The 25158-nt window shown below is 33.5% G+C and overlaps 1 protein-coding gene across 2 annotated transcripts in view; it reads left to right on the top strand.

Annotated features, from left to right (window-relative positions):
• Positions 1-25158, top strand: part of LOC118189295 (uncharacterized) — a 382580-nt gene that overhangs the window by 237384 nt on the left and 120038 nt on the right. The window lies entirely within an intron of this gene.

The following is a 25158-nucleotide window of genomic DNA, read 5'->3' as shown; positions in this document are numbered from 1 at the left end:
TAGGTGCCTCGATAATAAAGAGACCACATCTGGCCATTGTATAGATTAATGGACTGGGTTACATTTTGTAATTGTTCACAATCTGCCATTGCCACAAAAAAAAAAAAAAAGTAAGACTCAAATTTATCCTTATAATTAAACTGGAATTTGTAGGCACAGGCTGCAGTATATTCTAAATACTTTCTCATTAAATTTAATGACGTTTACTTGTCATTTGTTTAACTTTTGTGGATTCTATCTATGTCCTTGCTCGTGATCTCTTTTCATGCCTATTCCTTAATATTTGAAAACGCATTTTGGATCTCACTATTAAATTTTAAAACACTTTCTACGGGTGTCGGGTTCTTCCACTTAGAATCTGCCTATAGAGTTAATTCATTATGTATTAGTGCTTTATTATAGCGAAAAATTGCATAGTCATCTTGCAAATTTTCTTAATGTCTTTTTGATGTTTGATTAGAGACGAAGGTTCACCAGTTGAGTAATAAAACCGCAAAGCTATTACTTCGTTCCAGGTTCTGTTCCTCGTGATTGAATGGACTAGCTGAAGAGAGTTTTTAACATTTTCTTCATGTATTACATAAATGCAGACAAATTTTTCATAAAATGCTCTCGATCAAAGCAACCCTTTCCTCGGACTGACAAGCATGTATGCTCACAATTAAGCATACGTCCCAGCTAAAAGTTAATCTGAAAATTCAATTAAGTAATGATTTATTTCCTTAAGTATTTACTGGATTTTGATTGATAATTGATATTAACTATTCATGCTGAATGGAAAAATAGATTATTTCTGCATTATAAAGATTTACTCCATAACGTTTTGTGTAGAATTGCAAAATTTTACGTACAACATGTAATTAATATTTGCAGTTTTCCTTTTTACTGTTCAGAATCTAATCTGAGAAGTTAAGTTTTGATTTATGTCAGTTATAATGCAGGAAATTATGGCAACAGTTTAATATTAGATATGAAGTTGGAATACGTATTTCTTTAAAAAAAATATATTTTACTCATAAAAAATCCCACGCTGAGTTTTTTGTAAATGTTGCGCATAAATTTTCAATCTGTTAATTTCGCTTTAAAGGGGCTGTGTTTGGTTTAAATTGTGCTTGTATTTATCCATATAAAATCATGGCTTTGTTAATTTATAAGAAATTACTTTTTATAAATTTGCGAGCAGTCGGTTCTTTTCGATATCGGTTTCAGTGGGGTATATCAGTTCATTTCGTCTTGGGTATGCAATTACTGCTGTGCCTTTACTATCGGAACTTTTTAATTTCCTCTCGCATTTCACATATACTACGAGATGAATAAATTACAAGCAGTTCATTTTATTTGTTCTCATTAACGGCTGAGTGAATGGTAAAGTTGTTGGATATAATATTTTGTCAATATATTGCATGAAAGTTTAGTGATTTCCCCACTTAACTTACCTTAGCAAAACTAAATAAGCTTTCCTTTGATAAAAATTCAGGTCTTGAAAGGCAATGATATGAATAAGAAACCTCAGGAAGTGTGTTTATTGCTACGTACAGTTTTATTTTCCTCAACGTAAAGGGAGGAAAAGGCAAGAAAAATAAATAAAATTTTAATTCATTATAATTTATTTTTGTTTAACTTTTAAAGCAGTCTTATTTCTGTATAAATTTTACCATAAAGAGGATAAGAATTATACATGCATGGTCACATGCATCATCTTTTGCTGTTTTAATATGCGCATAAATTTTTTTGCTAATACCGTCAATGTTTACAAAGAAACATTTCGTTCCTTGAAAATGAAGCTTTTTCATATAGCATGAGCTCCTAAAATTGATTTTCGAGGAAGTCTTTAGAAAATGTTCAAGGGAGAAAGTATGTAAAAATCTTAGGCGAGAAACAAAATATTTGTTTGTAAAAATGCAAAATAATCTCGAAAAAAAAAAAAAAAACGACCTCTTTTATCGTTCTAACCGGGCAAGAAATCTTACTTAAATTACCGTCCCTAACAAATGCAGAACCACGGTTTTCAAAATTCAGCAAACATAAAAGCGCTGTCAAGCTATGAAAGGCTGCTGATTCTGAAGGCTGCCTATTATGCTGACTTTAAGATCAAGCACTGAGTGATTTGCAAGTTGCTTTCAAGCTAAACATATCTTTGCGTAAATAGAGTATGATAGGAGGGATTTGAGGAATTTTAACATAGTTCCTTTAAAGCTCTTTGTGTGAATATGTATTGTTGTTTTCCAAAACTCGAAAGAAGAGTTTCTTTATTGTTTAAATTTTTTACTACAAACTCTTCTCACTGGACTTAAAAGGTTCTATCCGAAAAATGTATGATCTGCGTTTGTTATGAAATTATTAATTGTGAAAGTTTTGCATATGAAAGAAAAAATATTTCTGTTTTTATATTTGAAGATGCTATTATAATATTTCCCTTTGAACGAAAGTAAAACTAAATTTATATAACTAAGTATATTAGATTCTAGAGAACGAAAAGCTTTGCTAAGGCAGTCAGCCACCCTTCCAAAAACAACAGAATAGCTTTTCTCTTCAAATCTAAATAAGAATGTTATATTATATTAACAGTGAAGATTTACATTTAAAATTTTGAAAAAAAGAAGTTTTTCTTAATTGTCCTATAAGAGTCATTAGGATTATTTGGAAGCAAGAGAGATGAAAACTTATCAACGCCTTCGCCGGGAATCGAACGGTGGACCTCTGGAATACCTGCCCAGCGTGCAGAACCACTACGCCACGAAGGCACGCTAAGAAGCCGGGAGAAATACCTTATATATGCCCCCTTTTAAAGGGCGACTGGGGTATTTAGGGGACCCAGTCGCCAAATCCTGGGTGAGGAGAATTATCTTCCAACACCCTTTTAGTTCGGGCGCCACTGTAGAGACATTACGTATCTTTTGGAAGCAGGAAAGATGAAAAATTAGCAAACGCCTACGTCAGGAATCGAACCACAGACCTATGGAATACCGGCCCAGCGTGCAGAACCACTACACCACGAAGGCACGCTAGGAAGGCGGGAGAAATACCTTATAGCCTGAAAGGCTATAAGGTATTTCTCTCGCCTTCTTTTATCCTGGATCATATGATTCTTTTTATATCGTTTAATGACATTGAAAACTGTTGAAGGACTCAAGTTAACTGTTTCAGCTGTTTCTCTAATAGATTTTCCACGTTCAATATGCAAATTAATAACTAATTTTCGAATTTCAGGCGAAGTTTCTTTTCGTTTAGCATTCATAGCTGCACAGAGCTAAAAAACACAAAAATTCCAAAACAAACTGGAGAGAAATACTGCAGACGATTTTATAAATTATTGCCAATTGCTTTTGAGTAAAAATAAATACCCCAAAAGATATTTTTATTGCTTACTTCAGACGATTTTTGTTGCATAGTACGTAGTGTGCCATCACTTATGTGAGCCATTTTTTGCTCCGTTCTAAACAATTGTATTTTTATTAAATTAATATTTTAATATTTTGAAAAAATGTATGTTATGTAATATTATGAAAATGTGTATATGTTTTGAAAGCAGCAAGTAAAAGAAGAGTACTAAAATATACAGCATGTCTAATGCTAAAACTATATATATATATATACACACTGACTACCAATAAGTATTTGGACACCTATGCAAATGACGATATATGCGGTCCCAAGGTACACCACGGACTCCGCCGGTATATATCGTGTAGGAAACAGCATCGGCTTTAGTCGCTTGAAAGATGCCTCGCAGTTCGGAGCTCTCTGATTTCGAGAAAGGTATAATTATCGGGTATCACAAATGTGGCCGATCCTTAAGGGACATATCTAGCGATCTGAAGTACCCAATATCGGCAGTGGCCTGTGTGATGAAGAAGTGGAAGATGAGGGGTGATTGTCGGAATGTGCCCCGAGTCGGCAGACCAACGAAACTGGGGGACAGAGACCGACTAGTGCTGTTCAGAGAAATTCGGAAGAACCGCACCCAACCGATAGCCCTCACCTAGAAGAGTTTCAACAGGCATCCGGGGGTATTGTTTCAATGAATACCATCCGTAAGGAAGCACATTTGCTTGGTTTTCATGGTCGTGCTGCTGCCCATAAGCCTTTGATCACAAAGTCCAACCGCTCTGCTCGGTTAATGTGGTGCAAAGCACATCGAAAATGGACCGTAGATCAGTGGAAACGGGTTCTTTGGAGCGACGAATCAAGGTTCACCCTTTACCGTTCGGATGGCAGGGTCTGGGCCTGGCGTCTACCTGGAGAACGTCTCCTGCCAGAATGCATTGTGCCAACAGTCAAGTTCGGCAAAGGTGGAATTATGGTCTGGGGGTGTTTCTCCTGGTATGGGCTGGGACCCTTGGTCCCCATTCATGGTAAGCTCAACTCCGATGCCTACTGCACAATTTTGGATGACAATGTGCTTCCTACGTTGTGGCAGTTTTATGGGTTGGACCCCTGTTACTTTCAGGACGACAATGCCAGTTGTCATGTTTCGACGTTAACCAAGGCTTGGTATGGTGCCAATGGAGTTCATCGAATAGACTGGCCTGCCCAGAGTCCAGACCTGAACCCTATCGAGAACCTCTGAGACGAGTTGCATCGCCGAATTCAGGGGTGCACTCACTACCCGTGCAAAATCGGTGAAGGAACTTCTATGTCTTCTCCAAGCCGAGTGGAAGAAAATACCACTAGCTGTCATACAAAGAGTTGTGGAAAGTATGCCTCGGAGGGTCCACGCTGTAATTACCTCTCGTGGAGGTCCTACCAACTATTGATTTTGAATAAAGTTAGTTTTTCTTTTCTATCACAGGTGTCCAAATACTTATTGGTAGTCAGTATATATATATATATATATATATAGTACAAGAAATAGCAACTAAAATTTATCAACCCTTTTACCGTGCTTGTGCGTAATCTTCAACAAAATCATCTTTTAATTAATGTACAATAAAAGAGGCCGTTTTAGGAACAAATTAATGAGTTCAAGTGTAAGCAAAAAATTACCCGAAAGAGAAGCTGCCTGAACTACATATATATCTGCTGCATTACCTATTTTCGAAAGAAACGTGAAACATGACAAAAGAATGTCACAGTTTGCTAATGTTGCCTCCAGTTGCAGAGCAATGATTCGTTTTCCGATTTCTATAGACCAAACGGGGAATTTACACTCAATTTCACAAGGGTACGAACTTTCATCCTTTTGTTTCTTTAAAAAAATTCATAAGGGCCAACGTTTCGGCTTAAACAAATCGATTGTTGGCAGGAAAATCCACAGAAAGGAAGACGTTCTCGTTTTAAAATGACCTTTTAGCATTGAAGGCATTTTATAGAGGAAAAAAAAAATGCCTGCGTATTGGTCAGCTTTGTACAAATACATATGAGTTTAATAAATTGAAGGTTTTTATTGAAGGCTTTTTAAGGTAATAACTTAAATGGCTGAAATAACAACCTTGAAGATGAAACTAAATAAATGTTTCGATTTAACTTAAAAAATTAAAAGATGAATGACTGTATTATATATTTTATAAGTTGGAATGAGCATATACAGTGTCTCAAAAAAGTGATGGGACACTTGTGCTTTACAAAAGGAAACTGTAGTAAAATAAATTTAAAAAACAATAAAAATTTTTTGTGGGTGTTTTTCATACTTAAATTTAGTAACAATTATTACATAACATACATTTTCTCAAAATATTAAAATATTAATTTAATAAAAATGCAATTGTTTAGAACGGAGCAAAAAATGGCACACATAAGTGATGGGACACTTACTTTTCCATCAAATATTTATCAAAAATTTTTCTGTTTAAAAGGTTTTAATATTTTGTTGGATTTCCTTTTCCTTTTAAAACATGATTTAATCTTCTTGGGATGGATTCCACTAATTTTTTTGTGATTTCTGGAGTGATTTTACCCCATTCTTCTTGAAGCACCGATTTTAATTGTTGTTTTGAAGAAATGGTGTGTTTGCGAATTCTTGATTCCAATTCTTGCCAAATATTCTCTATGGGATTTAAGTCTGGAGATTGTGGGGGTGTTTATATTATTTCAGGACAGTTATACAGCAGCCAGAGTCTAACGTTCAAAGCACTGTGCTTAGGGTCATTGTCCTGGTAGAATTTAAAATTGTTATGAAGGTTCAATTTTCGTGCTGAAGATTTCAAATTTTGATTTAAAATGTCAATATACTTTTACTGATCCATTATACTGTCAATAAAAACAATATTACCAACTCCAGCGGACGACATAAACCCCCATACCATAACTCCTCCTCCACCATGTTTTACTGTTGGCACCAAGTTCTGTTTGCGAAATTCTTCCCTGGGTTTTCTCTACACCAAGATTCTACAGTCAGAACCAAATATATTAAATTTACTCTCATCAGCAAATATAACTTCATTCCAGTAATCAGAATTCTTATTTATGTTGGATTTTGCGAAAGCCAGTCTGAGTTTTCTATTCTTTTCACTTACGGAGAATTTTTTCCCGGCTGCTCTACCGTGATATCCAACAGATCGAATTACTTTTCTAATAGTCTCAGAATTAACAATTACTCCATATTATGCTTGTAAATCAGCAGCAATTTTAGGAGCACTCATTCTTGGATTTTTTTTTTTTTTAATATTTCGAACGATAATTCGCTTTATTCCATTGGATAGTTTTGATGGTCGGCCAGGCCTTCTTTTATCCTGGATCATATGATTCTTTTTATATCGTTTAATGATATTGAAAACTGTTGAAGGACTCAAGTTAACTGTTTCAGCTGTTTCTCTAATAGATTTTCCACGTTCAATATGCAAATTAATAACTAATTTTCGAATTTCAGGCGAAGTTTCTTTTCGTTTAGCATTCATAGCTGCACAGAGCTAAAAAACACAAAAATTCCAAAACAAACTGGAGAGAAATACTGCAGACGATTTTATAAATTATTGCCAATTGCTTTTGAGTAAAAATAAATACCCCAAAAGATATTTTTATTGCTTACTTCAGACGATTTTTGTTGCATAGTACGTAGTGTGCCATCACTTATGTGAGCCATTTTTTGCTCCGTTCTAAACAATTGTATTTTTATTAAATTAATATTTTAATATTTTGAAAAAATGTATGTTATGTAATAATTGTTACTAAATTTAAGTATGAAACACACCCACAAAAAATTTTTACATGTTTTTTTAAATGTATTTTATTACAGTTTCTTTTTGTAAAGCACAAGTGTCCCATCACTTTTTTAAGACACTGTAAGAAAGCTAGCGAACGGGCTGGCTGCATAGGCGTTTTCGTGGTTTTCCCCATGTGTAACGTGGGGACCCTTAAAAAGACCTCTACGGGGCCTACAGTTACCTCTACAGTTTCCCTTAAAAAGACCTCTACGGGGCATCCCTCCCTTTCCGTGTAGTGCCTAAGTGTGCACCTAATAAGCAAAAAAATGTAAAAGTTAAGCATAATTATTGTATACAATTAAAATTCATTTGTTAATTCTTAAGTTTATTGAAGTTCTTCATTTTTTATTATTAAACTGCTCAAAGGTGTATTTCCTTGAGAATTTAGAGGGATGCAAATATAAAACGATTCTAGTTTCCTATTCTGTTTTTTAACTGTGGCTTTAATTCGTTAATTGAATTCATCACTCGGGCACTAGGTTACTTAACTGGTGAACAGCTACCAATATACTTTACATACCGTCATTTTAACTGAAATTCTCTAACTGGAAATTCTTCTTGATATCGCTTGTCTACTTTTCTAATATATATATATGTATGTATGCACATAAAAAAAACGTAAGGTTTTAAATGTTAAATATTCAAATTCACGAGCATTAAATGGATTAAAAGAGAAAGTGCCGAAACGAGAGAAACAAGAATAAAACTCCGTTTTTAACTTGATGGAAAAATTATGCGTTTACGTAATACTGTTTTTCTTTGCTTCTTCTAGTACTTCTAAAAAAATAATTTATTTTATCTTTGTTGCCGAATAACCTAAAAATCACATCGTTTCGTTTTACTGAAGATTTAAACGATCAGTGCCAAGTTATTCTAAGTAAAATAAATGCTGCTTGGTTGTTCTAAGTGGTATATGTTAATTCCCATGAAAATCCGAAAGGCTATGAAAATATTTTTACTGTAATTTAAAGAATTCAGGCAAAATTTTCTCAGTCAACGCTATAACTTGTTTTCTCAGTTTTTCTACTACTGTTACAGCAAACTTTAGCTGATCTTACACTGGCCTTTTGCAACTTGGTGGCAGTCTTTTGAGATCAGTTAATTTTATTTTTATCATAAATCATATTTATAACTGCAGTTTGTACTGCTATTTATAGTTATATGAGGTTGATATAAAAAAATTGTCCCACATTTGGAGATTCGGATTATGAGTGGATTTGATGTCGTACGTCATGCTGTGATGATTGGAATTTTCAAACAATAAGGACAGCATATAGGCGAAACATGTTTCTAAATCTAAATCAGGAAAAATTTCGTAATCTAAATCATTCTTTAAAAAAAAAAAAAAAAAAAAAAAAAAAAAATTAATTAAACAAACATACGGTTTTAAATGGCAAAGGGCAATGGGCATATCAGGTATTGTTTGAGAGCATTTCAGCCATAGCATGCCGAAATATTCATTAAAATTAAGGGAAGGATGTGTTTGATTATAATACACGTCGTCCTTGTTTTCGGAAATGCTGGGAAGAAGAACCAGATGAAGAAGCTGTAAAGATCAACTCCTCCCTAAAATTCATCTGTAACTTCTGCGCAGGTTCTGCACCAAACTTTATCAAATGCCTTCCATACAAGTGATGATGAATTAGTGGAAACGACATTCGTATCCAGAATGATAGTTTAAAAACAAATGCGTGAACCTGAATCCATTACAAACCTGAGCCGGTGGTTACCACATTAGCTGTCTGAAAAGCAGCGACAGGCGAGAACACTATATGTTTTTCTTTGCTTCCTCGTTTCAGAAGTGGACTAGTTTGGAACGAAATAAAGGGCAATGAAAAAATGGGTACTCACTCTTACATAATATCAAATGTTGAAGGACTGTGTGTCGCATGGCAGAGAGTGCACCAGTCGCCTCAGGGGGAAAATTTATCCCGTAAAGGTGTACATTTGAATATAAAGGATATAATCCTCTAGAATTTGCTTCCACGTAGCCAAACTATCAATACTAGCATGTACTGCCTACAGTAGGAAAAACTAAAGCAAAAATTGAGGCGCTTCAGGCGCAAAAATTAAATTCTCGCTGTGAGGGCATTGAGTAGTTTACATTTCAAAACTACCTGAGTGTTTACATTAAATTGATATATTTTTACTATAAGGCTATCATTCATATGATTAAAACATCTACCAATGTAATAGTAATTTATCGTATCGCTTTGTGATCTACTTCAGTTGCGAAATGAGGACATTACAGCAAAATGTCGCTTTACTGTACATATGGTTGATCTTTACATTATGGTAACTTGGCGTTTTTTTGGCGAAAATTTGGAGACCAACTCTCCTACAGCAACCCTCTATTTTTTTTTTCCCGCCGCCATTTTGTCTTCACGAAGTAAAGACATGTTTCTTTTCTTTTTATCTACTGAACACTTCTTCCAACAATCTACTAGCCGAATTACACTTATGCTAGAAATTTTATCTAACAAAACTGCTTAATCATGACAAATATTCACTGCAAAATTGGGAAAAAGTGCACAATACCATACTCCTTACGCGTTTTTCAAAATAACACATACACATAAACCATGTACACGCCGACTTATTTTTACTTAAAAAAACATCCCAGAATTGCACAAAAATGGCATTGCGCACACTCTTCACTATATCCATGTACACTGCTTTTTTCTCATAAATTACAAAAATTTCACGAAAATACATGACAATTTTCTCAATCTTTAAACCCGGTAAAAAGAACATATATGAAATTACCTGATCGCGAAAAAGTATTTACCCTTTCCAAATGTGAACATTTCCACATATATAAATAAAATATCCAAAAACGTTTACCTCTAAATCATCTATTACATTATACACGTCACCAACGAATTCATACCGCAAGCATTACAAATACTTAGTATCAAATATTTAAATTATTTCCATGCACGTTTACTTCAACTTAAACGTATACCAAATTCCTACAAACATAAAATTCACAAATTAACTATCATTTAATTAAAATATCACTAAACCATGTACACGCCGACTTATTTTTACTTAAAAAAACATCCCAGAATTGCACAAAAATGGCATTGCGCACACTCTTCACTATATCCATGTACACTGCTTTTTTCTCATAAATTAGAAAAATTTCACGAAAATACATGACAATTTTCTCAATCTTTAAACCCGGTAAAAAGAACATATATGAAATTACCTGATCGCGAGAAAGTATTTACCCTTTCCAAATATGAACATTTCCACATATAAAATAAATAAAATATCCAAAAACTTTTACCTCTAAATCATCTATTACATTATACACATCACCAACGAATTCATACCGCAACCATTACAAATACTTAGTGTCAGATATTTAAATTATTTCAATGCACGTTTACTTCAACTAAAACGTATACCAAATTCCTACAAACATAAAATTCACAAAATAACTATAATTTAATTAAAATATAATTAAATTCAAAAACACTACTTAAAATATAAATGAGCACATACATTAAATTAATACATACATAAATACCCATTTCGAATTCACTTTAGTTACGGCCATGGGATCCAAAAATTCACGAACACTGTTTCACACAACACAGAATAAAGCCAAATACAAAATTTCCAGATTTTTTCCCGATTTCCCCCCTTTTCCGATTAAAGAACCGTAATTCGTCCATTAATATTACATGACATATCCCATGATCTCTCATTTCCCTCACACAAAATAATGCGTAATCGGAACTGAGTACTGCTCACATTATTACCAAAGTCCCAGGTAGTAACCTTTATCGCCTCCAAAATGTCGCCAAACTACCAGTTACCATATTGTAAAGATCAACCGTACATATCTTGATCAAAACTCTGATTAACAGAACCTGGGAAACATTGAATCAATTAGTCTGAAAGCCAATCATTTTCAGATTTTTATTATTATTCCATTTTTATGAATTAACATTTTACGATAAAAACGAGTTATCTCAGCATATTGTTTGCAAAAGTAGCAAAGTGAGAAAATCTGTGCTCAGTAGAAGTAATGCTAAAAAAAGAGGGACGCAATACATTTAATTTTCACAAATAAAACAAACAAAACTGATAAGATTACTTGTAATTTCATATTGACGCAGTTTCACTCACTCAGTTTTTCACACTTTCAAAAATTAACACATTTAATTCCCATTAAGTTGCAATACTGAAAGTAAGTATATCTTGTGAATGTAACTGGAACAGAATATTCATCAATAATTTTTGCACCGGCCCACCAGCGGCCGAGCGGTAAAGTCGCTGAACACTGGTAGTTCGGTTCGAGGTTCGAATCCTGCGAACGGGCTGGCTGCATGGGCGTTTTCGTGGTTTTCCCATGTTAACGTGTATACGAGCCAGTTTCCCTTAGAAAGTCCTCCATCTCCTTAGGCAGATAGCCCTAGTGTGCTTTGCCATAATTAAATACACCAATAATTTTTGCTCAAAATTTCACAGTTGAATGTGTAGAAAGACAAGCATTTGAGTGTATCTTCTATGAAAAAATGAAATAACGTAGCATTTGTACTTATCTAAGGTATTCATACTTTTTAAATTGAAATATCTACGGCAGACGTAACTGCCATATTTCTATTATCTTCTCTACTGAAAGCATGCCCTCATCTTTAATAATGCCACTGTTTCTTTCTTTCTTTCTGGGCCCACCAGCGGCCGAGCGGTAAAGACGCTGAACACTGGTAGTTCGGTCTGAGGTTCGAATCCCGCGAACGGGCTGGCTGCATGGGCGTTTTCGTGGTTTTCCCCATGTGTAACGTGTATACGAGCCGGTTTCCCTTAGAAAGTCCTCCACGAAAGGCATCCCTCCCCTTAGGCAGATAGCCCTCGTGTGCTTTGCCATAACTGAATAATCCAATCCAATCCTTTCTTTCTTTCTTTTTGTGAAAAGGAAAATAGGCTGAAATTCCTCAGAGCTACTAAATTCTATGCGCAGTTTACTATGTTGCAAAAGAGTGAGGTGATGTATCTTCTAGAACGAATTTTAAAGCTCCCGATGGTGAAGTAATGTTAGTGAAAATTGACTAAGGCTTTTCAAACGTGCGCATTCTCCGTAGAGATGCTCAAAATTTATTACGGCTTGTATCTTGGTGTTCACCTGTAATATTGCTTCTTTTAAAGGATATATTGTTTCTCTTTCTTTAGTATTTTTGTTTTGTTTTGAAAGTGAGTCTTAATGTGAAACACCAATCTTGCACTGAAGCTTTTATGTCAAGAAAGCTTTTTCAGTATAAAACAGCAACAGTTTTGAAAATTTTGGTTGTATCCCTTATTTGTAACAGACATAAATAAATTTTTGAATGCTAAATGAATTATTTAAAACAGGACCGTGATACTGTGGATAGAATTTCATCTCGAGGTAAAGATATTTTTGAAGCTAGATCAGTTTCTTTTGCAAAAAGTAGGAGTTATAAAACTCATGTAAAATTTTGACATCAATTTATAGCGTATTTAAATGCAAATGCGTTGCTGCAGATCCACTCAGAGTATCTGAATTCTTAAGAAACAATTTACTTAAAATTCATCGTACAAGTAGGTGAAAGATTTACAAATGTTCGAAAGATACTATTTTTACTTGTCCTATCGTTTCTGAGATATACGATTGCATACAAATGAAAACAACTAAGAAACACTTTAAAAAATTATCTTTTTAAAATATTGGGTTGGAGGGACTGTCGTATTTTAAAGAAAATATTTGAATTCATTTATAAAAATATGTGTTTAATATTAATCAATTATATATGCTCCGTTATTTGTTACAACCTGTTGCCATCTTCCAGGTAACCTGTAAATTCCTGTAAAATTTTGTAGAAGTTCTCATCCATGGAGTTAAAATAGTCAGCAACTGCCTTAGAAACACTTTCAAAAGACTTGAATTTTTTTCCCGTTAGATAATTTTGCAGAGATCTGAACAGGTAATAATCAGAGGGTGCAATGTCAGGTGAATACGGGGGGGGGTGACTAAGGATTTCCCATCCTAACGCATTCAGTTTTTGTAGTGTCACCACAGTATGCGGGCGAGCACTATCGTGATGGAACACTATTCATTTTCTGGACGCTAATGCTGGCCTTTTTTCTTTGATAGCTGCATTCAATTTATCCAGCTGATTGCAGTACAGATCCGCGTTGATGTTTTTTCCCTGTCTCAGCAATTCGTAATACACTGGACCTTTCCTGTCCCACCACAAACAAAGCAGTACTTTTCGTTGATGGATACTTGGTTTTGGAACTGTTGCTGATGATGTTCCTGGTTTGCAGTAAGATTTTTTTCTTTTAATATTCTCGTAAAGAATCCACTTTTCATCTCCAGTAACCAGCCTGTCCAAAAACGGCTCCACATTGTGTCTAATCAGATGTGATGAACATATTCTTACACGATCAGACAAATTCTTTTCCGATAATTCATGTGGAACCCAAACACTTTGCTTTAACACAAACCCAAGAGATTTAATGTGATCTCCAACAGTTGTATGATGAATGCCAAACTCTTCTGCAATTTCTCAACTTGTTAAATGTGGATTATTTTCCAACATGGATTGCAAAACATCATTATCGATCTTGGATGGTCGTCCAGATTGAACACTTTCTTTGAGGCTCAGGTCCCCGGAACGAAATTTGCTAAACCATCTTTGACAAGTACGAACATTTACAATATCTTTTCCAAATACCGCACATAAATTTTTACATGCAACAGATGCGTTGCTTCCTTTTTGGAATTCATATAAAATGCAGTGTCGTAAATGCACTTTATCTACCGACATGTTTTTCCCTTTAAATATTACAAGTAAATAATGAACGGTAAAAAAGGGCACATTTTATATTATACAGCAGCTAAAAAAACAAAAAAAAATCCGATTGACTCACTAGCCAGATGTTTTTTTTTATTTACAAGAAAAATCACCTGCCTATTTAAAATACGACAGAACTTTCCCTCCAACCAGAACGGGAAGGATAAAACTTTCTGCACTTTCTGTAACTAATTAAACTGTTCAAAGTGTATTCATGATAGTTTCCCATAAATCAATTATGGTAAGCATTGGTCTTTATGTTGACTATCTGGTCGAATGGTTAACGTTACTAAGCACTGACAGTTCATACAGGTACTTGGTTCACGGCGACTGGACGGGTTTGCTCCATAGGTAATCAGTTTTCATACGTATAACTTAATAAATTTTATGGCAGGTTTGGTAAGAGATCTATTTAGCCTTTGCAAAAAATACCATAGCGTCATCAGTCGCTTTGAGCAGGCTAATTCGGTTCAACAGTCCTCTTGAGGTCATCAGGTAATCGTATTGAACAGGTGCCTTGGGTTATCAATCGCCTTGGCTGTTTTAATAACCAGTCAATTAAACCCTCTCATTGTCTTTTCAGTCTGAACCACTTGCAATGAAGCTTATTTTAAAATGAATTACCACTAGTTGCCTAAGGGTATATTTAAGATACGAATTATTATTCTTTTAATGCATGTAATATTTCAAGACAATGCTCTTAAATGATAAGGTGTGAAAGTCAGCTATTGTCTAGATTGCATTTGTTCTGTTATGATAATTGGAGTGAATGCAAAGACTTTTTCTTTGGTAATAATATATTTTATGTTTTCGCATATTCGTCTGGCTGTGAGCAAACTGTTATTCTGTCTGGCTATGTACAAACATGTTCCTTTTAACTTCTTTTTTTATTCATATTCTTTTCCTGCAAAAAATTGTTACTTTTACCTAAGTTTAGATGAATGAACTCAACATAAAATCTTTCTGATTAACAAATTTATCTGCATCTGTAAGTAAACTTGAAATTCTAGTTGAGAATCAATATCACGAAATAGAAGTGAATGTAAATATTTTTATGCATGTAAATATTTCTTTAGAGTAATAGTAAGAATATTTACTCGCTGACAAAAGTTTAGGGTTTATTAAAAAAAAAAAAAAAAAAAAAAAAAAAAAAAAAAAAACTGAAACCACAGTCGATGAAATAGATGCATTAGATAGCGGAAATAACACGCAACAAAGGTGCAGTTAGATTTCTCAAATAATATTAGCAAAGATTGTGTTAAAAATACAAAGCTATATAAATACTACATATGTAGGTACATATTCACGCAGGTAGAATATGCGCATAATGAATCGATTTTGAATAGGGGTTGTTTATAAACTGTTGTACGTAGATGGTATGCTAGTGCATTTTCCATCTACTTTTCGATTTCTAAGTAAGGAAGAAGGGAGTCGATTTCATCATTAACATCTTATTGAGTAAGGGCGTTTCCGACTGAAGTTATTTTTAGAAACTTTTAAGTTTATTTTGAGGACATTAGGAGCTTTCAACAAAATGTAAGGGTAGTAGGAAAGGTATAGGTAAGAATGCATTAAGAAAGTTTATGGTTAGTGGCGTGTTTAGTCAAAAAAAAAAAATATTTGCTCCTATTGAAATCTTCCTTATTAAACGGTATGAAAAACTTTCACATATTGTTCCACAAACATTGAACTTCCAATTATCCGTTTTACGTATTATCCGATCATCTTTTTTCCAAAAATTTCTCTGTATGCTACCTTAAGAAAGTACAGAGTTTCTATTTTTTTTTTCTAAATTAACTCACGATTTATGAGGCATTTAATTCTAGGATTATAAATGGGATTAAATTAAAAGATTTATGTTAATTACCGAGTACTGATATCGTCAATTATAAAAATTCTAGAGGTAAGCACATCAGGTCTTGGTGAAATTATTTCTGGTCTTCATGAACTTGAAAATGAGTGGAGGAAACCGAGAAAGGATGTGTTGAAGTAAGAGCGAAGGCTATTAGTATTAAAAATATTTGTATATTTTATTATTTAATTCATTTCCAGCGAACTGGAAGTCCTTTTTTCTTCAGTTTTCTATTTAAATATTAGATTTGTTTCAAAAATTACATTAGAAAAATCTCAAAGTCACGAAACAAGATTAATTTTAAAAGTTATATAGCACGACTAAACACAATGAAATAAAATGTCTCTATGTTTATTACAAAATTTGTGCGGTTAAGCAGCTTAAGATGTTACACAAAATATAATTATTAGAAAAAGAATCAGTATTATAATTTCATAAAAATTTATAATGAAAATAACTGAAAGTTCTGTTCTATAAATACGCGTATATAAGTCCAGTATCCTACAAAAGTTCAAATGTGCATGTTTTGTTATCCTTCCTAATAGATTTGACGTTTATGCTCTAAAAGTGAGCTAAAATGATGTCGGATTTTGATAATTGGCCGAATATTTTTAATTACATAGGGGATTTGTAATCATTCTTCAGCAAACGATATGAAATATTTTCCATTGGATTCAAATCCAGACTATAACGAGCTTAATAAGGAATGTCTATGTCATTGCTTATATGCTACGTGTTTGTGGGCTGAGAAACATGGATGCTGGGGTTTTGTTGAAATGTTTACCGAAATAGATCTGCTTCAGGCATAGAACGATACATCTGCTTCAAATGATGTTCCCGTCATTACATCTCTTTCTTTTTACTGGCGTTCGGAGAAGTAGCGGAAGCCCCCATCTGTCACTGAGTGGTTCAAGATCGCTGAATACTGGGATTTCAACCTGGGTTCCATCTCAGATGAACGGGCTGGCTACATAGTTGGTTTCTTTGGTTTTCCTCCTGAGTAACGTGAGTACGAGCCATCTTCCCCTAAAAAGTCTTCCACGATGATATCCTTCCGCTTCTTGAGTTTGCCACTTTGTTTATAAAGTCTACCCTTAATAGAGCTCAGGTGTAACTCTTCAGTATTGAGAATACCTAAAGTAATCAATGTTATCAGGACTTCAAGTTCAGTAGCCTGTTCCTCTGATAAACTTTTTTTTCAGGATGTCCCTCAATGAGTACAGCCATTTTGACGGCCATATGATCCTACCTCAAGGTATAACCTTCAGGTCTGCCTCTCTTGGCAGTCTTCGATGTTGTATTCTGCTCCAGCCTTTGAGATTGCCTTTTTTTGACCTTTTCGTTTGGGTTTTTCCAACCCAAGTATCTTTGTCTATTTTCACTTATCGGGCACTTTTTTATTTTGGTGCTCCAAACATTCTCTTTTTGATTTTATCTAGAGAGGCCGTCATGCTTTTAATAGCTTCTTGCCCTTCTTCAGATGTTGATTGAGTAACTTGAAGTAAAGGTCATTTCTGCCTCACTCGATGAAGGATTAATCTCTGCTCCTTCGATTGATTTCCTCTGAGTTTCCATGTTTTGACAAAAAAGATCTACCTCAGAGGTTTTGATTGCTAAAGCAGAATTTCTAAGTATATTGTCATTTTCAGCCATATATTAACTAATAAGCACAGAATAAAAATGTCCAGCCAATATTGCCTATTTCTGGGTAAGACAAAATACTCTAAAAGTTGCCAGTCATTCTAGAGGCTCCGTTAAGACATTGTAACCGCAGTGTCATTCACCTTAGCACGAGTCGCATAACACCAGTATTACGGGAGGTCGTTAGCGGCTTCTTATTTATTATTCGAAGCTACCCTGTCATATAAAACAGGACATCCGGCTGTGAACCACAAGCTGATGGGCCTGGTATAGCAAAGCGCATGAAGGAACACAGATACAGCAAATCACACGAAGGATATATGACTGAGGGAAAGCCCCAGGACCCCCCCCCTTAGTCATATAGCCTTCGTGTGCTTTGTTATATTCAAATTATCTAACCTAACCGGAGAAATAGGAGCTTACTGTTTGAGTAATAAGTTACTCCTTGGCAAAGCAATGCCAGTATTTTCTAGAGCTGTGAATGCTTTGATTAACTTGACTTAGGAAAATGTTGTATCTTTCCATTTATCTCCAAGAGATATGTATGTCTAATGAATGTCAAGTCAACAAATTTATACTTGTTTGTCAAAACAGAATGAAGTTTCGTTTGATTCATTCAAGCATTCATCTTGTAACTAGTATTCCCATTATATATCACTGTTCATTTCAGTTTTAATTGCTGTATATTTTCTAATGTTAAAAATAAGTGCGCTGAGCCCAAATATCCTATGGCAGACAAAATAATGTTATTCCGGAAGAGGATCTAATAATTTTCCGATTTACATCTATATTAGTTATTTATTCTCAGCTAGTTTCAGTTGCTTTATATTTCATATTCAATCGGTGAAATTATCTCAGAATTATTTCCCCACTCTTTTTTTTTCTTTTTTTTTTCCCCCGCAATTAGGTTGCGTGTTCTATTTTAAGGCAGTTATGTTGGATGATTGTTAACGGCAAAGTAAGTAAGGTTTATCTACATCGGGAGCTGCATACGCGAAGAAATTTTTGAAAGTCTATTATTTATATTCTGGGTGGAAATGAAATGATTAAATTCTCATACAGCTGCTACGCTTTTCCGATGAAGATCGAATCGAATTCTGACGGGTCTACCACTTTTAAAATATCTAATATTGAAAACTTTATTTTCGTCCTTCGCGAAAAAGCTTTAAATATTTTATTTGAGTTTTATTCTGTGTTTCCGAAATTGAATGTTTACCGAAAATAGAAAGTAATAAGAGAATGTAAAAATCGTCACGAATTCGTCTAACATTCCCGTAGGTTAGTTAGCTGCCTAATTATTAAGTCCGTTAGATTTTAATTCATTGTGTAATTAGAGAATGAAAGCATCTCATTATTTACAAATACTTTGTATTGATTTATGTCGATTTCATGTTTGCAAACTAAATAAATGTGTGTTTACCATTTACATTTTTTGTTAAATTCGACCCAGAGCTTCAAGAAGAAAATCTCTTATCCTACTTCCTCAAATATAATAGTTAAAAAAAAGTACCTCCGTGTTTAACATTTGTTTACCAAATAATAAATGAATAAATTAAGGAAAGTAGTGTAATAAAAAGATACGCTAAATTAAAATATTTTAATCAAATTTCTGTCTTTGGCATTTATTGAATTCTGACTTCCAAAACATATAGCGTCCCGAGCATCCATCTTTTTAACCGGAATGCTGTTGACCAAGTATAGTGACGGATATGAAGCCTTAACTAGCTACACATTCTGAATACGTTATCTTCTCATTTAATTTTGCATTTGGAAAACAAAACTACAACACCAAAAAAGCACTTTCTCAAAAAGTAGTGAGTGAAATTTAATTGTTTAGTGAAATTTGTCTCTAAGTATAAAATTTAATCATTAAATTTTGAAAAAAAAAAAATAACGAAAAAAGGTACTGATAAAGTAAAGCAAACTAGACGCTCATAATTAAGTAAAAATATGTGATCATATTTATTCCGAGCCCAGATGTCGTTACGGTGTTTGTCACTGAAAATTAAAAAAAAACTAAAGCTTTTGACGGTGAAATCCACTCTGTCGTTAAATCAGTTTTAAAATCTCCTATATGTGGATGAACATTATTATCCATAAATAAAAGTCAGAGTCAAATGCGCATTTAAAGAGTTTTATCCAAGGCTGTATGACTTCTCTCAATATTTCCTGCCATTTAGGATGTCTCGTGCAGGGCGTACGTTTATCTCAATGATTTCCGATACCTTGTTGCCTCAGCAAGCGTAATGACCACGTTCCCTGATAGTATAAAGACCGAGTTTCTTATACATTCCAGACAAAAACACGTCGACCTACCAGTGGCCGAATATATAAGATAACTGAAGACTGATAGTTCGACTCTGAATCAAATTTCGGTAAATGGGCTGACTGTATATATGTTTTCACGATTTTCTCGGTGTATAACGCAAGTACGAGTCAATAGCACTTAGAAATCCTCCACGAAGACATCCTTTCCATCAGATAGATAGCCCTCATGTGCTGTGCCATAATGAAATAACCAACTAATGAGAGTTTAAATACAACTTTGACTTTTCATAAACGATGCGCGAGCGCATATTCTTGATCCTCTATACTTTCTACACAAAATCAGATCTACTGATGTGAAGTTCACATATGATGCAAATCACAAGTGACCTTGCTTTAAAACGGTCACATGCGTACAGTTTGTATTGATACGGAGGAGTAGCAATAACAGGCTTTGTAAACACCTGCATAACATACATAAATACATTTCACCGTATATATGTAACAACAATTTCCATTAAGCATAGTTATCACAGCCACATGTACTGTCATGATCATAAAGAAAACAATCGGATTTGTAACTGATTTTTCTATTATTTGAAAACAAAAAAAGGAGATTTGCATCAGTGTGACCGTAATGTCAATGGAAAAGATTTTGGTCATGGCTTTTTGGGGGCCTATATTTGTTTGTTTTGGACTGTTTGGTTGTTCGGACGTTTTGTTTGTTGCTCAGTAAAGAAATAGGCGTGAGAGCATTCTGTTTAGTTTTGATAAATTATGTAGGTGGTGTGCTTCCCACCAACTTTTGAAATATTAAATCGAGACAAAATAACATTTTTGGGGTATTTAAGAACTAGTACTTAACTCCTTGTCGTACAAATAAATTATCTCTTGATAAAAAACGGACGAAAATGATAAGAGAAAAGGCTCATCAAAGTGGTTTGAAAAGACGATTGCGGATCAGGAAATAAGTATAACTGCTGCAGTTACATGTAGAGACATTAGGTAAATTTTGGAAGCCGGAGAAATGAAAAATTAGCAAACTCCTTCGGCGGGAATCGAACCACGGACCTCTGGAATACCGGCCCAGTGTGCAGAACCATTTGTTGGGAAGGTTAGTTCTTTTTTAGTATACTAAAAACGCATTTAATTTCTTTCTCCCTGAATGTCTGATTGATGCATTCTTTTATCGCCGAGCATGTTATTTTATTAATAGTTTTTAAATGTCGCTGTGTAACGTTTTAATTATAAAACAATAATTATTATAGTTGCCGAAACTCCTTGAATCACATGGTTACCGCTGGTACAATTATTCAAGAATAGGGATTATCTATATTCAGAAAGGAAGACATTTACTGGAAGATTAACTGCAGATTACAACACGAAAAGTTAATTAAAAATTTCCGAACGCAGTTTATACGTCAAAAGAGCTCAGTAGCGTGGTTCAATAATTAAAATACCGCCATAAAGAAAATTCATAATGCATTAATCCCCAATTTACAAGCGGAAAAAGAAAGTTGTTACATCCTGAATGAATAAAAAATATTGAAAATTTTTTACAGCTTTCGTTAAAATATGTCTGATATACGGATAAAAAAGTACTGAATAAATATGAATTTTTAAAGCATTTTGTGCCGTGATGTTATATAGCACAAGCTTAGAACTCAGTTAAGTCGAAACACAAAAGAGGGATCAATGTAAATGGGATATAACTCTAAAAAAATAAACTGCTTTTCGAAGTGCATTAACTAGACCCAATGTTTTTTAAAGTCCAGTCGCCTTCAATAGCTTTTATCTTTTTTCTTTTCTTCTGTTTTTATAAAGAGAAGACAAGTTTAAATTGTATTAATATCTTTTACTGGACGTATTCGGTTTATATTGGCATATAGTTTTAACACAAACGCCTTTGAGCAATCGTTCGATTTGCACTTAAATCTTGGGATGAATATAAAATGAAAGTAAAAGTTTAGCTGCATGAAAATGTAAAAAAATTGCTACTTGTCTTAACAGTAAACCAAGTTCATCGTTTGACTGAAAATCACTATTCCCCATGCATACATTAGATACAAAAAATTTTATGAGTCTTAATAAACTGTTCATGTCTAAAATTATCGGGCTCTTTCGCGAGTACAAAATTTAGAATTATGTAGTTATTTTCTAAAATTATCCAATTAAAATTTGAAATTATATATATTTTCTCCAAGCAGGCTACAAAAAGGAATTTTATTTAATGTTCATCATCTCTCCTCACTCACACGTATTTATTTATTACTATATTCACTAGCAGTCAAATATGGCTACACATTCTGTCAGTAATGCTTGTCACAGACAATTAGGGTCCTGCCTTAAGGGGCAGCAGATAATGAAAATAGCAAAAATGGGTCAAAAAGTGAGGAAAGGTGTTTTTTTTTTTTTTTTTTTTTTTTTTAAATAATGATATTTCTGAACATAATACTTTTTATCATTTCGTTGATTACGTCAATGAAGAGAATGCTGTCTTGTAAAATATACGTACATTTGAAATTTATCATGCAAAGATAAACGCATGTGTAATATTAAATTTCTTTTTTCGATGCTCTAGAAATGAAAGATGACTTGTTTGTAAGCTATCAGTTCTCTTTTAAAATGTAAATACTAAAATAAAATTTAATTACGAAGGGAAAATGTAACTATTTCAAAGCATCCTCTCAAAAAAATTCCTCTTTTCACGTGTAATAGCTTTGAAAGTAACTTGGTCTCTATGGATCCATATAAATACTATAATTTCTTTTAGAAAAGAATACTTTTAGAAATTCCATTATTTGGTAATGTTCAAGCGAAAACGAAGAAAGAATGAATCTAATGGAAACGCAGTCTATAGAGGAAGAAAGACTCGTGTATTTTATCTATTAGAACGTGCTGAAGATCCTATGTGATATACCGTAATGACGTACATCAGACTTCCGATAAATTTATAGAAAGAAAACCGTAGAAATCATTTTCCAGAAGGGGGGAGGGAGAGCAAAGAAAGCGTTATCGAAAACGAACTTGCGAAAAACAAACATAAGAAACCTGAACGTTAAGTTGCTTACAGAATGGCTTCTGGAAGCTAAGATCGATGATTTTTAGTTTTCCAGAATGTTCTAGGAATATTTTCTAAGAAAGCACGAGAAGGAGATGGGGGGGGAAAAAAGAGCGACACGTTGTGGCTTTTGATTTATTGTGATCTGCAATAATAAAATCCGCATTCATTGTACGGAAGCGGAGAAGGAAAATACTAAGAAAAGAATGAGTGAAAACATTAGAGAAAGAGAAATCATTAAGCTATACATAAAGTATTTCTCCACAAAGGTGGGAGGGGCAGTTTCTATAATAGCTCGCTTAAAACGAAAAAGAAAGGACCCCTAGTGGCAGAGTTTGTTTCCTTTTTTATGCAGTTCTTAAATTTGATGCATTGGATACTTTATAATATAGCACACAGGAAAACAAGTACGCGCAATCAGGGTTTATTTGGACGACTAGTTTTTATTCTGTTGAAAAATCTGGAATATTATATTCTAGAAATACTGCTTCGAAAAGTTATTCATTCATAAATGCCATCCATATATTAAATCTTATGAAGATGAGATCATTGCATGTTTAATGAGTGAAGTATGATTTACTAAAATTTCCTTTCTAACAATTTGGCTATGTGTGTGAATGATGCTACAAGTTAAGTGTTAATTGCGAAAAATTCCGTTTGGAGCAGTAACCTTTGGAAAAGAAAGTAATATATGTAACAATCATATCAATGCATTCTTGTCATTTAATTTTTCAGTATACACTGTTTTAATAAATTTATTAAATTAAAAATTTTATTTAGCACTTATGGTCATCTTTGAACATTATGAAAATATTTTGAAGTTCATGGTATAAATATTTTGATGACATTCGGCTATATTTTATTTATAAATATTTCGGAATGTATATTTTCAAGATAGAAGTTAAATTTAGATGGTAAGTGTATTTAATGCTCGAAAAATGGGGAAAAAAGACTGGCACTATACTTTGGAAAAGATATGTTATTTTATACAGACAGTTTGTATAGTCCTCTGGAATCGAAGTTGAAAAGAACTACCACAGTTTTTAGTCACTAATGCACTTTGTCATTGGTAGTGTGTATATTTTGATATGGGTGCGTTATTGAATAATTAATGCTAAAATTCTGCAAAATTGAGGTAAACTCTTAGCATGAAATCTTGAATAATTAATATAAATTATTAAATTCATTTAATTTCCTTTCTGAAATGTTTTGTAATTCCTGAATATGAAAAGCTGCCTCACATGATCTATTTTGCGCGCATTATACGACCAAGAAAACATAGCAAGTTTTTCTGTAGCTTTGCGTTTAACTGTAATGAATGAGAATACATGTGTATTACTGTTAAAAAAAGTGAGCCTGGTCACTTACACTTCTAATTGATATTCCTGCTCTGTGCTTATGGTCATCTTAAAAAAAAAAAAAAAAAAAAAAAAAAAAAAAATGACATTCGTTGCAGATGCTTTAGGAATATTGGTTACTTTCAGAAGTGGCAGTCGGCGTTTTAGGAATGTGATTACCACATGAAGGTTCGCAATATATTAAATGTTTGAAATGTAAATGGCGTGGTTGAGTATTCCACTTTATTTAGATTTTAAGAAGTGTAACATAATTTTCAAATAATTCTCATAATTTTTGCTGGTTATACTTCTTTTATTTTCATATTCAGAGTTCAGTACTAATGATTATAAACTTTCGCTTTTTATATTTAAAATCCTTTTAATTAAAATTAAAGGAAACTTCTAGGTTTATCATTATTTTATTTTACCAGTTATTTATAATTTCAATTGATACTGTCGTTTCTCTTTTCCTTTTCCGTACCAGAATTCAAATGCAGTTGAAAGTATTTAAGTTGAGGTTGTCCGATTGTAAGACAGAGCCTGTTTCTGCCACCCGAACCATCGTTATATATTCACTAGCATTGATAAGAATGTAATTCTTCGGCTTTGTGTTATTGCTGCCAACATTTAAATTGTTACCCTGAAGAAAAGTTTTTAAGTTAACTTCGCATTAAATTAACTGTATAATCGTTGACTACTATGGTCAGTTTAAATTTAATTTTGATTGTTATTTTAAGTTACGTCGTCTCAAATAGTGGTTGATTTGTGAGGAAGAGACGTGAAGTTTATGTTAAAGTTTTGATTTAATAAAAAGGTTTGTTTTTAAGCCTTTTTAAAACTTTGCAGTTATTTTCAGACACAGCGATAATTCACTTTAAGTCTGTTAGAAGTTTGAACATAGTTTATGCTACCAAAGAACACCAAACTCTATAAAATAATTATGGGAATGTTAATTATGTGAAAAAAAGAGTAATATTCTGATTGCAAACTTTGCTGTAAACACGAAGTGCGATGGATATTTTAGTTAATACTG

Source organism: Stegodyphus dumicola, chromosome X1, assembly GCF_044657685.1.
Source record: "Stegodyphus dumicola isolate Sdum_Otavi_A_Nest chromosome X1, ASM4465768v1".
In the NCBI taxonomy this organism is placed as follows: domain Eukaryota; kingdom Metazoa; phylum Arthropoda; class Arachnida; order Araneae; family Eresidae; genus Stegodyphus; species Stegodyphus dumicola.
Note: the sequence above shows the minus strand (reverse complement) of the source record. Positions and strands in the feature narration are given on the sequence as shown.